The sequence below is a fragment of the Mus pahari genome, chromosome 3, assembly GCF_900095145.1.
Source record: "Mus pahari chromosome 3, PAHARI_EIJ_v1.1, whole genome shotgun sequence".
NCBI classification, from domain to species: Eukaryota; Metazoa; Chordata; class Mammalia; order Rodentia; family Muridae; genus Mus; species Mus pahari.
Genome location: NC_034592.1, coordinates 50,830,728 through 50,842,668, shown reverse-complemented (window position 1 = coordinate 50,842,668; position 11,941 = coordinate 50,830,728). Strand labels below are relative to the sequence as shown.

At 39.9% G+C, this 11,941-nt stretch overlaps 1 pseudogene; it reads left to right on the top strand.

Moving 5' to 3' along the window:
* The first annotated feature begins 5,583 nt into the window (after window positions 1–5,583).
* On the top strand, window positions 5,584–6,194 carry LOC110319560 (annotated as a pseudogene).
* The last annotated feature ends 5,747 nt before the right edge of the window (window positions 6,195–11,941 follow it).

The following is an 11,941-nucleotide window of genomic DNA, read 5'->3' as shown; positions in this document are numbered from 1 at the left end:
TACAGTCTCTTCATCTCAGGTTCTCCTCCAACTCACGATGTAGACATCAATGATATGAAACTTGTGATCCTCCTTCATCCTCTTCCCAAGTACTAGAATCCTAGGTGTGCATCAAAAGGGTCAGTGTTGATGAGCTGCTGGGTATGAACTGAGTGCTTAAAGACGATAGGTAAATACTTTACCATGTGAGGCACCTTTCCAAGCACCGTTAGCTTTGTAAAACAGTATTATGTACAATGGTAACTATACCAATGCATGATTTAGTTTATGTCAAACATGGCTATCACATCTGTAATATCTTTGGCAATGACACACACACACACACACACACACACACACANAGAGAGAGAGAGAGAGAGAGAGAGAGAGAGAGAGAGAGAGAGAGAGAAATAACACAATAGTAAAACTTCAGTATTTTGCTGGAAACAAATCACTGAAAAATAAAGTAGATTGAGATAAATAAGAATATATTTGGGGATTTATAGTCCATCTACTAAGAAAATGGGTCAAATACATTTTAAAATATCATTACAGGAATTAAAATACTGCCATATAGACATATCTACTTCTAATAGAATAAGGCAGGATGAAAGGAAGAGAGATGAGGAGAATAATGGAAAACAGAAAAATTGAAAGAAAAATTACAGCTTTAAATTCATCCCTACTTGTGAGATATTTAAAGGGATACTGAGTATTGATAATGATATATAGAGATTTTTGTACATTGTTGGAGAGATATAAATGTTATAGTAACTGAAAAGTACTTTGATATTCTTCAATACAATCCACAATAGACTTAAACTTAAAATCAATTCTACTCTTTGGTTTATAATCAAGAAAATTGAAACCATGTGCCTTCATAAAATCCTGTAAAGAATATTCACATTAGCAATATGCAAATAGCCACATGAAGAAACCCAAGTGTCCATCAATGATGAAGAGATAAGTGAGGTATGATGTAGCCATATAGTCTATCATAGAGAGAAGTCTGGGAAGGAGCATTAGGAAGAAGCTGGAAAGAGAAACTAAAGAAGTCAAGGAGGGACTGTGAAACAGACCTGTTCTATGGTAGGAGAGAGGTGGGTGGCCAAGTGATATATATGGTATTTCCTCTAAGGAAGGTGAAAACATTAGATAATAAGATTGTGAGGATTAATAAAGTTTTTGTTTGTTTTTTAAATTTTTCTCTTGTATTGAAAAGAGATTCTTTTCTTTTACAACATATTCTAATAATACTTTCCCCTCATACTACTCCACCCAGTGCCTCCCCAACACCCCTCCACCCTGGATCTGAGGCTTTTCTGTCTCTCACTAGAATAAAACAGGTTTCTAACAGATAACAATCAAACGTGACAAAATAAAATACAAGACAAAGATAAAAGAAACATACTGGAGTTGGGCAAGGTGACCCAACAGAAGGAAAAGAGACCCAGGAGCAGACAGAAGAATCAGAAACCCACTTATTCCTACACTCATGAGATACTAAGCTAAAAGCTACAGTACATATGCAGCGGAGCTGGTGTAAACCTGTGGAGGTCCTGTGCTTGCTAATTTAGTCTCTACAAACTCCTAAGTGCCTTGCTTAGTTGAGTCGGGGGGTGGGGAGGGCTTGTTCTAGTGTCCTCCATTCTTTCTGGCTCTTATACTCTTTTTGCCTCCTTTGCCTGGAGGTTTCCTGAGCTCTGGGGGGTGGGGGGGGGGAGATTTGATGGAGACATTTCCTTAAGACTCTCTTTCCACATGCCTGGCTATGAATCTCTGAATCTGTTGCCATCTGCTGAACAAAGCTTCTTTGATAAGGACTGGATAAGGCATTGGTCTATGAGTATAGGAGACTATTATTAGGAGTCACTTTATTGATGGCGTTTCCCCCGTAGAGTCCAGGAAGTTTCTACTGCACCACGTTTCTTAATCATCCTTCATACACCTGTCAGCTCAAGCTGTCTCTCCCTGCAAGCTCTCCCTCTACCCATCTACCTTTCCCCTCCCCACCTGTTCTTCCCATTCCGATCCACACCCAATCTTAGGCCACATGCAAAATCTATTCCATTCTACCCCCAGGTTGAATCTGTGTATCCCCCAGAATTAATACATACAGGATAAGAAATAAACAAATTAAAAAAAACAAAACAAAACAGGAAACAGGAAAAATCGGCTTGCAAAGAGGTGGTTCTTAAGGAAATCAATAACATTCAAAACCTCTAATAACACGTAAAAGCATAGAGGGGATTTACAAATTCTTCTCAGAAGAAATAGAAGATTCCATGGAAGATTACTAAGTAAATTTTTTCCTAAGTTAAATCCCTAGTGAGGAAGGCTCAGGGTTTACTAGATAATGTCTACCAAATGCTAAAAACATTAGTATTTATATTTATTCCATAAAATAGAGGAAATATTTCATGTTTCTTTCATGTGTCTTTTTCGGCATTACACTGATAGTCAATCAAGACCACATGATACCTCAACCCACAAAAGGAGCTGAAGATAAAGGAAAATATTGAGCAATATCCTGCAAAAAGAGGGTAGAAACGTACTTAAAACATTAGCACGTTCAGTTCCACTCAGTGTTAAAGAACTCACACACATCTTTCCAACTGGACTTTACTTCTGGGTCCCAGATAATTAGGAACTCTATAATTACTCATGATTTTTCACCACTCACCAAGTTAAAGAAAAAAAAATTGGATGGTTGCCTAATCAATGAGAGGTGATTGACAAAATTTGATAGCTATTAACCAAACATTAGAGGAAGAGTTGAGTGGGATTCCTCAGTGTGACAAAGGATAGCTAAGAAAATTACTCATTGTACAGAACTCTGCTAAAGTAAGTGCTTTTCCTGTTTCTTCAAAACAAAGAGGGATGGAAGAATGCCCTTGCATTTGACATGATTGTGTAAGTAGAGAATGCTAAACAGCCTAAATCAAAATCATAAAGTGCAAAAATAGAAACTAATAAACGAGTTTACCTAAGTAACAAAGAATGAGATAAAAACACAATTATCAAGCAGTATCGATGACACACAAATCTGATGTGAGAAGTAGACTGCTGTTTGACAAAACAATACAGTTGGACACTATAAAATAAGACTTCAGAGGCTCAAGCCATGAGATAGAAAATCAGAAAAGTAGAATTTGTCAAAGTTTGAAAGTTTTGACTTTCTCTCAAGTACTCACTGCCTTCAAAATCACTACCTGAAAAGATGCATATATAATTACAGAAATCTGGTTAAAACAACGCATTACCAATGTAAAATTATGAAAGAGTCACCCAAGCTAAAGCAAATAGTATCTTCTTGGGGTAATATGTCACCTGGCTAACAACAAATGATTGCTGATTTTTGAACACGAATAGTATTGTGTGAGATTAAAGAACACACTTTTATAAAAGTATTCTGTATAAAAAGCAGAGAAAGCATCTAACTTTCACTGTGCAAAGTTTATACAGCTTAACAAGGAACTTAGGGAGACCATCAGGAAAAAGAGCACGGTCTGGAACAGATTCTTAAGTAGAACACAGCCACACCATGAATGACACATTAGTGCTCTATGTCACACCACATGTCAAGACCTCCAAAAACATGCATATTACAGTGTAATTAGAAAATACACTGATTATATGAACATTCATTTCACTTGCCTAAGTAGTTAAATTTCCACTGTTAATTTTAACAAGAGTATGAAAGATGTTGCTATTGATACATTTGAAATTTCAATCAGTAGTCGAATGGTTTAACTTTATTTGGAACAGTAGTTTGAATAGATCACAGACATATCATAGAAATCAGATTTTGGGAGGCTATTTCTATCTATGGGATATGGAAGTGATATATTAGGTGGAATAAGCAGAAATCTGTAAAAACAGTACCACAGTTGATGAGAGCTATATAACTGAGTTGTGTTAGCTGAACTTACTTAACTGATCAGTCACCCTGGAACACTGTTCTCCACATTAGTCACTGAGTTTTCCATCACCTTCATCACTGCGTTGACGTCAGATGACAGCTTGATGGAAATTTATCTCTCCATCTATCATGTGGATCCTAAGGATTGAACTGAGGCTGCGATGCTAGAATTGAAAGCACTTTTTTTTTCAATTTTTTATTAGATAATTTTCTTCATTTACATTTCAAATGCTATCCCCAAAGTCCACTATACCTTCCTCCCGCTCTGATCCCCTACCCCCCCACTCCTACTTCTTGGCCCTGGCGATCCCCTGTACTGGGGCATATAAAGTTTGCAAGACCAAGGGGCCTCTCTTCCCAATGATGACCGACTAGGCCATCTTCTGCTGCTACATATGCAGCTAGAGACATGAGCTCTGGGGGTACTGGTTAGTTCATATTGTTGTTCCACCTATAGGGTTGCAGACCCCTTCAGTTCCTTGGGTATTCCATCCTATAGGTGACTGTGATCATCCACTTCTGTATTTGCCAGGCACTGGCATAGCCTCACACGAGACAGCTATATCAGGGTCCTTTGAAATCACTTTAAGCTATCTCAGTGACCAAAACTGATTCTTCATAAACAAATCTTGTTAGAATTATAATAGCTGACATAATGTTATCTTTACAAAATAATATAAAATTAAGAATTCTTAGATTGCAGGCATATTTACATTTTCATTCATTTTTTAAGAAATCAACTCTGGAAACACTTGCAATGTAGAACTCACAGGAAGGATTATACAAAAATCCCTTCAAGACTGAGCTCCCCTGGAAAAGCTTTGGCCCCGTGTCAAGATGTTTTCACATGCTTGCATATGAATTTTTGCTTTTAGCTAGAAGAGACGGTTTGGGGGGACGCAGTGTCATTTTTCACGCTTCTCATTTCTGCTAACGTTACCAATGTTCATAACAACAATCAGTCTTGACCACTCTTTGGCAATGCCAGATGTGAATAAATCACCGAATACCCAGAGGCACCTCTGGACTCCTGATCCCATGTGTGACCCAGAAACTATGAAAGAACTATACTGCCAATGGGAACCTCGAGGAAGAAACAGGGTCAAGTTGATTTGCCAATTTGGTGACACATGTTCTTGAGTTTTATAAAAAGGGCAATAATTCTAAATGTGATGGTTTTTTCATATTAACATGCTGTGGTGTAGCAATGTCAAAGGAGAGGCATTTTCCACGATGTTTGTGTTCCCGTCTACAGTTAACGTGTGCCATTTCCATGAGTAGAGGAAAGAGTAATGTGTTTAAGGCTCTATTTTCATTAGCAACATTACACTAATGGAATTCTGGAAATTCTGTTTCAAAGGAAATGAATATAGAGATATAAATTTCAAATCACTTTGTACCTCCTGACTTAAGAATGAATGAAAATGGGCCTTGGTTGGGCTTCTACTATGATGTTTATAGAGGAGAAACTCCAAAGGGAAGAACTTACAAGTACAGCTGAGATACACAGGGCACAAATAAACAAAACAAACAATTGTCAGGTATCCACCACTCAGTAAGAGAAAACTGGAGTGGCCCTTTCAGAAGACACCACCAAGGGCAGAGGGAAGATCTCCCATTTCTGGATAATAGCTGGCTTATTAATAAGTGTTAGGGGCACATATCAGTCTGGGTCTGCAGTCATGGTGTTAGACTGGCTGCCCAGCAGGTCAGCTGCTCTCCTGGTGGGCAACAGAGCTTCTGAAGGGTCAGTCCAGTCCTTCTTCCACTGCTACACAGTGGCCAGTGGTGCCTTCAACCTACAGGTAGTCACCCCAGGGAGAAAGGCCATGGACTTTGTGCCTATGTCTGAGAACAGTGCATGTTGCTTACAAAGCTTCTGCCTCAAGGCATATGCCAGGCCTACAAAGCTTGAATCCACAGACAGTGACCATTACCATGACTTCCCGATTTTCATCTGTCCTGGACCCTGGCTGACCCTGCCAACAGTGGGTCCTTGGCTCCAATACTGTAGGACTTTCTCTCTGAGAGCAAACCCATCTGTGCCATTGGCCATGGTATTGCTGGCCTGTGCTGTGCTACCAGTGAAGACAGGTCCTAGGTTTTCCAGGGACTTCTGTGTATGAGCTCATCAGGGCACCTGACTTCACCTGCCTGCCTTTGGGCTTTGAAAACGTTGTGAAGGATCCTGGTGATGGTTTCAGTGCTAGTGAGCCTGATGCTGTGCATGTGGTGTTGGGCTACCAACCTGGTCAGTGGCCAGAGTGCCAACTCCTCTGTTCCCGCTATTTAGATGCTGTTCTTCCTCTGCAGCAGCTAGCAAGATGGGTGGATGCTTTCCTGATGACCTAGAGACAAGAGTCAAACTAATTGTGGCCTCTTCTGCTGGTCCTTACCAGCTTGACGGTGGTCCTCATGCCTCCATTTGGACCCTGTGGACTGCTGGAAGCCTCAAGGGATTAAGACTTGTGGAGGGCACTTATAATGTAGACTGGACACGCCCTGCTCCATTCCTAGCACACACAGTAGAACCTCTCAGCTGGCCAGGCAGTCCTTGAGAACTCCAAATTTAACATTCCAAGAATCATCCATGGGACATAGTCAGCTGTAGGGGGGGTCTTAGGATTGGGGGGGGGTGTTGATTTTTTTGTGGCCTTTTTGCTATTCTCATCCCTTTAGCTGTTTGCAGGAATCATGAGTAAAAGACAGACAGGCTGGAGCTTACTCTGAACAGATCTTGCCGAAGGTGAACAGTGTATGTTATCTTGCCCCTACAAGGCAGCATTCTTGCTGAAGTCTGTTCTTGTTTAACTCTTGCTGCCCTGTGGGTATGAATGCAACAGAGGCTCCAGCTCAGTCTGGCATGGTCCTAGGCCCTTGGAGTGGACACAGTGGTGTTACTTGGTCTTACATGACATGGGAAAAAAATATTAGTGTCACACTTTGAGATCCTCTGTTTAATGGGCTCTAGCTTACAGAAGCCTCAGTCATCTAGTCCTATAAAGGACAGCCAAAGACCCTGCACAAGCTTTTGCTGAGGAACTGATATGGCCACGTGGCCACCTCCCTCCTGGACATGCTTCTTTGCTGTTGATCTTGGGGCACTTGGCCTAGACTGTCACCTCCAGTGAGCAGCCTTTTAGCCCTGGAATACAGCTGTCCAAGTAGCTCTGACCTCTACACTTTCATCCCCACTTAACTTGGCATGCCCCAAGCTTCAGAGAAGCACCTGAGACAGAGACCTTTCAGAGGTCAATGACCTTTCAATAGGAAGGTCCAGAGTAAAGTGGAAGAAAGAAACAGGAGAGACCCCTGTCCCCGGATACCCCCCTGCCCTTGCATGGCCCCTGTAGGCCATTAACACTGTGGAAAGATGGGCATTCCTGGTCAAAATCTTTTTAAAAATCCCAGGCTGTGCCCGACACCTGGCTAGTTCAAATACAGAGTTGGTGGTCTACAAAGAACAAATATATTTTCACATACTTCTTGAAAGAAAAATTAGGTCTTGGGACGTAGGACTTCCCAGAAAGCAGACTGTCTTCCCTTCTTAAATTCATATAGGCTACCCAGAAATTCACAAGTTCCTGGAATTTTTATTAAAAATTTTATATAAATAAGCAATCATCTTGAGGCTATAGTTCCTGGTAACAACGTCTATGGATGCAATCAAAACATGAACTTAGATTAGAGAGAAAAGGATAAGGAAAATTGGGAGGACATTTTCTTAAAGATACATTTTTATTAAAATGCTTATTCTCTCTTAATTCATTCATACTGGGTGTTGCAGCACCATTAGTAAATTGTTATTTTTATGAGACTATTTCACTTAGGAAATTTCTTAATTCATTACATTTTATTAGATCAGCAGTAATGAACCAAAAACAATATCATTTATTTTTACTACTACTGTAGGTTAAATCACAATGATTTATACTGCCAGATTGAAGCAATGACTGTGTAATTACTCGGTTATTGTCAACGATATATTTTTCTTAAATAAGACACTTTAACCACATGTAAAGTCGATAAATACAGGAACTTGTGAGGGGAAATACGCAGCCACCATCTTGCACTTAAGGCACCATGTACTCCGCTTCTGGTTGGCTTGTGAGGGATGCTAGGAAATGGGCAAACAGCTGGTACACTGAAGCGGCAATGGGAGCATTCCACAGTCAAGTTACGCAGTATTAAAATTTTATTTATAGCATTGTAATCCTAACAGGGCTAATTTTCTTAAGTAGAAACCATACACAGCCATTCCACATAGAGAGTTTTCTGGAGGCTTGATTCTCTGACAAAAAGATTATTTTCCAAGTGTCTTATGACTTCTAAAGCTACAATGCTGTCAGGCAATGTTCTCTTGGTCTTACCTTTCAAAACTTAAATCACTTTCATTAGTCCCCTCTTCTAGGTAGTGAAGAATAGATGTGCTCCAAAGCTTTGTAATTTGTAAGAAACTAACAATCTGAAAGAAGCTGTTTTTTTTTTTTTCCTGGGTAAATAATCTCAATTCACATAAATGTTGACATAGCAAACCAGCAAAGATCTTGCTTGTTTTTATTTATTAATTATGGGTAAATATTTTCAGCTACCATGAAATTATTGCTTCCAAAATATCCAGAGGAAAAGCAGTTATGGACCAGTTACCCATAATCTATACTTTCTTTTCAAATAATGTCAAAAGCCAATCCATTTTTGCCTCTTATTTGGCAACAAAACCTGACCATGACAATCATAGACATTATTATATTCTTTGTTCTTGTTACAACTGGTGCCCAGCGATTTTGTTGTACATGCTCAAGAGTCTACTAGAATTCACCCTGACTATTCTCTAATATGTAGTGAATTCACCATATTATATTTTGGAGTTGAGAAAGAATAACCCGTAACTAAAGACCATTGAATTTCACATATACGCACATGCATGCGTACACACACACACACACACACACACACACACACACACACACCACTGCAACAAAAGTTTTACATAATCTTCCAGATCCTGGCTATCTGGGCAGTGTAAGGCATAGCCTCCTTCTCATGGCTTGAACCTCCTTAGCCCAGTTATTGGTTGGCCACTCCCATATATTCTGAGCCACCATTGCCCCAGTATATCTTGCAATCAGTTGAAGATTTCTTAGTTGGATTGGTGTCCCTGTCCCACTGCTGGAAGCCTTGGAGATAGCTGGTTACAGAAGATGACCATGGTCTCCGTTACTAGGAGTCCTTGCTAGGGTTACCCTCAGAGGTTCCAGAGAGTTTCCACTGCACTAGACTTCCACATAACTTCCTAAATGACCCCCAATCCCTGTTGTTTCTTCCCTTCATTCCTCCCCCCCAAATCTGATCCTTACTGTTCCCATCCCTATACATCACTAGTCGATCCACAAAATCTATTCTATTTTTCATTCCCAGGAAGTTCCATGCATCCTTGTCCCTTGAGTCCTTCTTGTTACTTAGTTTCTCTGGTTCTGTGTATTATAGCATGATTATGCTTTACTTAAGAGGGAATATCCATTTATCGTGATGTGAATATATATCATGCTTGTCGTGAGTCTGGGTTGCTTCACTCAGGATGATTTTTTTTTTTTTAGTTCCATCCATGTGCTTGCAAATTTAATGATGTCATTTTTCGAATAGCTGATTAATACTTCATTGTATAAATGTACTACATTTTACTCATTCATTCTTTTGTTGAGGAACATTTACGTTATATTCAGTTTTGGCTATTATGTGTAGAGCTACTATGAACACAGTTGAACAAGTGTCTTAGTGGTCAGATGAAGCATCTTTTGGGTCTATGTGCAGGAGTGGTATAGCTGGGTGTTGGCGTAGATCGATTCTCAATTTTTCTGAGGAATTGCCACATTAATTTTCATAGTGGCTGTCCAAGTTTTCAGTACTCTACCAGCAGTGGAGGAGTGTTCCCCTTGCTCCACACCATGCCAGCAGGAGCTGCCACCTGTGTTATTGATTGCGTGATCCAGAGACTTAGGGCAGAAACAAACACAACTGAAAAGAAAAATCAGTGAAATGATTCCTAAGGATGTTCTGCTGGACTCATAGATTGGTGCCTAGCCCAGTTGTCATCAGGGGCTTCATTTAGGAAGTGATGGGAGCAGATGCAGAAACCCACAGCAAAACAGTAAGAAGACCTCTGGGAAACCCAAGGAAGCAGGGCATGGTGGAAGGATTACAGGAGCCGAAGGGGTCAAGGACAAAGGGAGAATAAGCTCCCCCCCCCAAAATCATCTAAGCAGGGCTCATAGGGGTTTACAGAGACTGAAGAGAAAATTCCAGACCCTTCATGAGTCCTCAGCAGGCCTTCTGCAAAACTGCTGTCTTAATATAGCTTGATGTTCCTGGTGTTAGGGGCTCCTAACAGTGCGAGTAGGGCATGCCACTGATTCTTGCCTGCTTCTGGGACCCCCTTCTCCTACTGAGTTTCTGTGCCAGAGTTAATACAAAGGCTTGTGCCTAGTCTTATTGTATCACGTTATGCTGTGTTTGATTTGATATCTGTGGGAGATCTGCTCCTTTCTGAAGGGAAATGGATGGATAGGAGAGGTAAAGAGGGCACTGGAAGGAGTAGAGGTAGGGAGCTGCAGTCAAGATTAGAGAAGAAGAAAAACATCTAGAGTGTTTCTGTATGAACTTTGTACATGTCAACGCACTGCAAAGTCAAAAAATTTGGCACAACTGGGTAATGCTATTCCCAAATAAACATAATTATTCTTTGTCACAAAAACTCTTTTACATAAGAAGTTGCAAACTTGGTTTATTCTTTTCAACAAATGATGAGTGTGCTTTGAGAAAAGGAAAGGAGAAGCAGGGTTTTGAATTCAGATCTTCTGGCTTCTTTCATTCTCAAGGTTTTTGTTTGTTTGGTTGGTTGGTTGTTGTTTTGTTTTTTGCTTTGTTTTGTTTTTTTGTGCATCAGTTAAACATTTTTTTCTACTCTGCCCAGTTAATTCTGAACTGTGGATGGCAATCAATCCAGGGTTCTAAGCCTTTTAGCACTGGTGTTGGAATAGCATAATACGGCTAGTCATCCCACATTCAAGGCATGCAAAAGGTTGTTTTACCTTAAGTGACCTGGGCATAGAAAGATGATTATGAATATTCATCAGAATGTTTTATCAACATGAGAGTCAACTTAGAGAAATCAAAAATGAATTCATGATGTATATTTAGGAGTTTACCCAATAACGGAGCCTCCTAAATTCTAAAAAGGCAAGGAGTCCTGCTCCAGTGGGTTCTAGGCATTGCCAGATTCCCAGAATTTTCTGCTCTCACTGCAATGTCCAATCTACTTCTCACAGAAAAGACTTTTAGGTTTTATTCTGTGTCCCAGACTACTGGGGGATAAATAATCACCAAAATTTCTCTTAATATTATACAGAAAATGTTTGCAGTATTGAAAATAGTATGTATTCTAAACTAAATATATATATATATATATATATATATATATATATATATATATATATATATAATTACTAAGGGCTGTTTGAATGGTAGCACACAGAACATAGTTTCACTCTTTCCTTCTCCCCAATTGTAGCTCTTCTTTATGTACATTTCCCCAGATATTTCTAGGGACAAAGAGTTTGACTTCATTTGTAGTCATGTGACCATCTCTCACAGTCGATGTGATGGTCACTGTCAATACTGTCAACTTGAATCTGGAATAGGAGCTGAACTTGCAGTCATACCTGTAAGGGATGATTTAGATTAGGTTAGCCTCTGTCCATGACTGTGAGGGAGTAACTTGATTCGTTGAAGCAGAAAGATCAACCCAAGCCAAGGGATACACATTTCCTGGGCTTGGATCCTGGACCACCTATATGGAGGAAGCTGTATACTCTAATTCCTGACGATGAATGCAGTGTAAACAATGGCTTCAAACTCCTGTCATTTAGGCTTTTCTCCCGTGATGGACTGCACCCTGAAATCATGGGCCAAAATAAATCCTCTTCTCCTTAAGTTGCTTTTCTTAGGGCATTCTATCATGACAAGAAAAATAATGAAGACTGC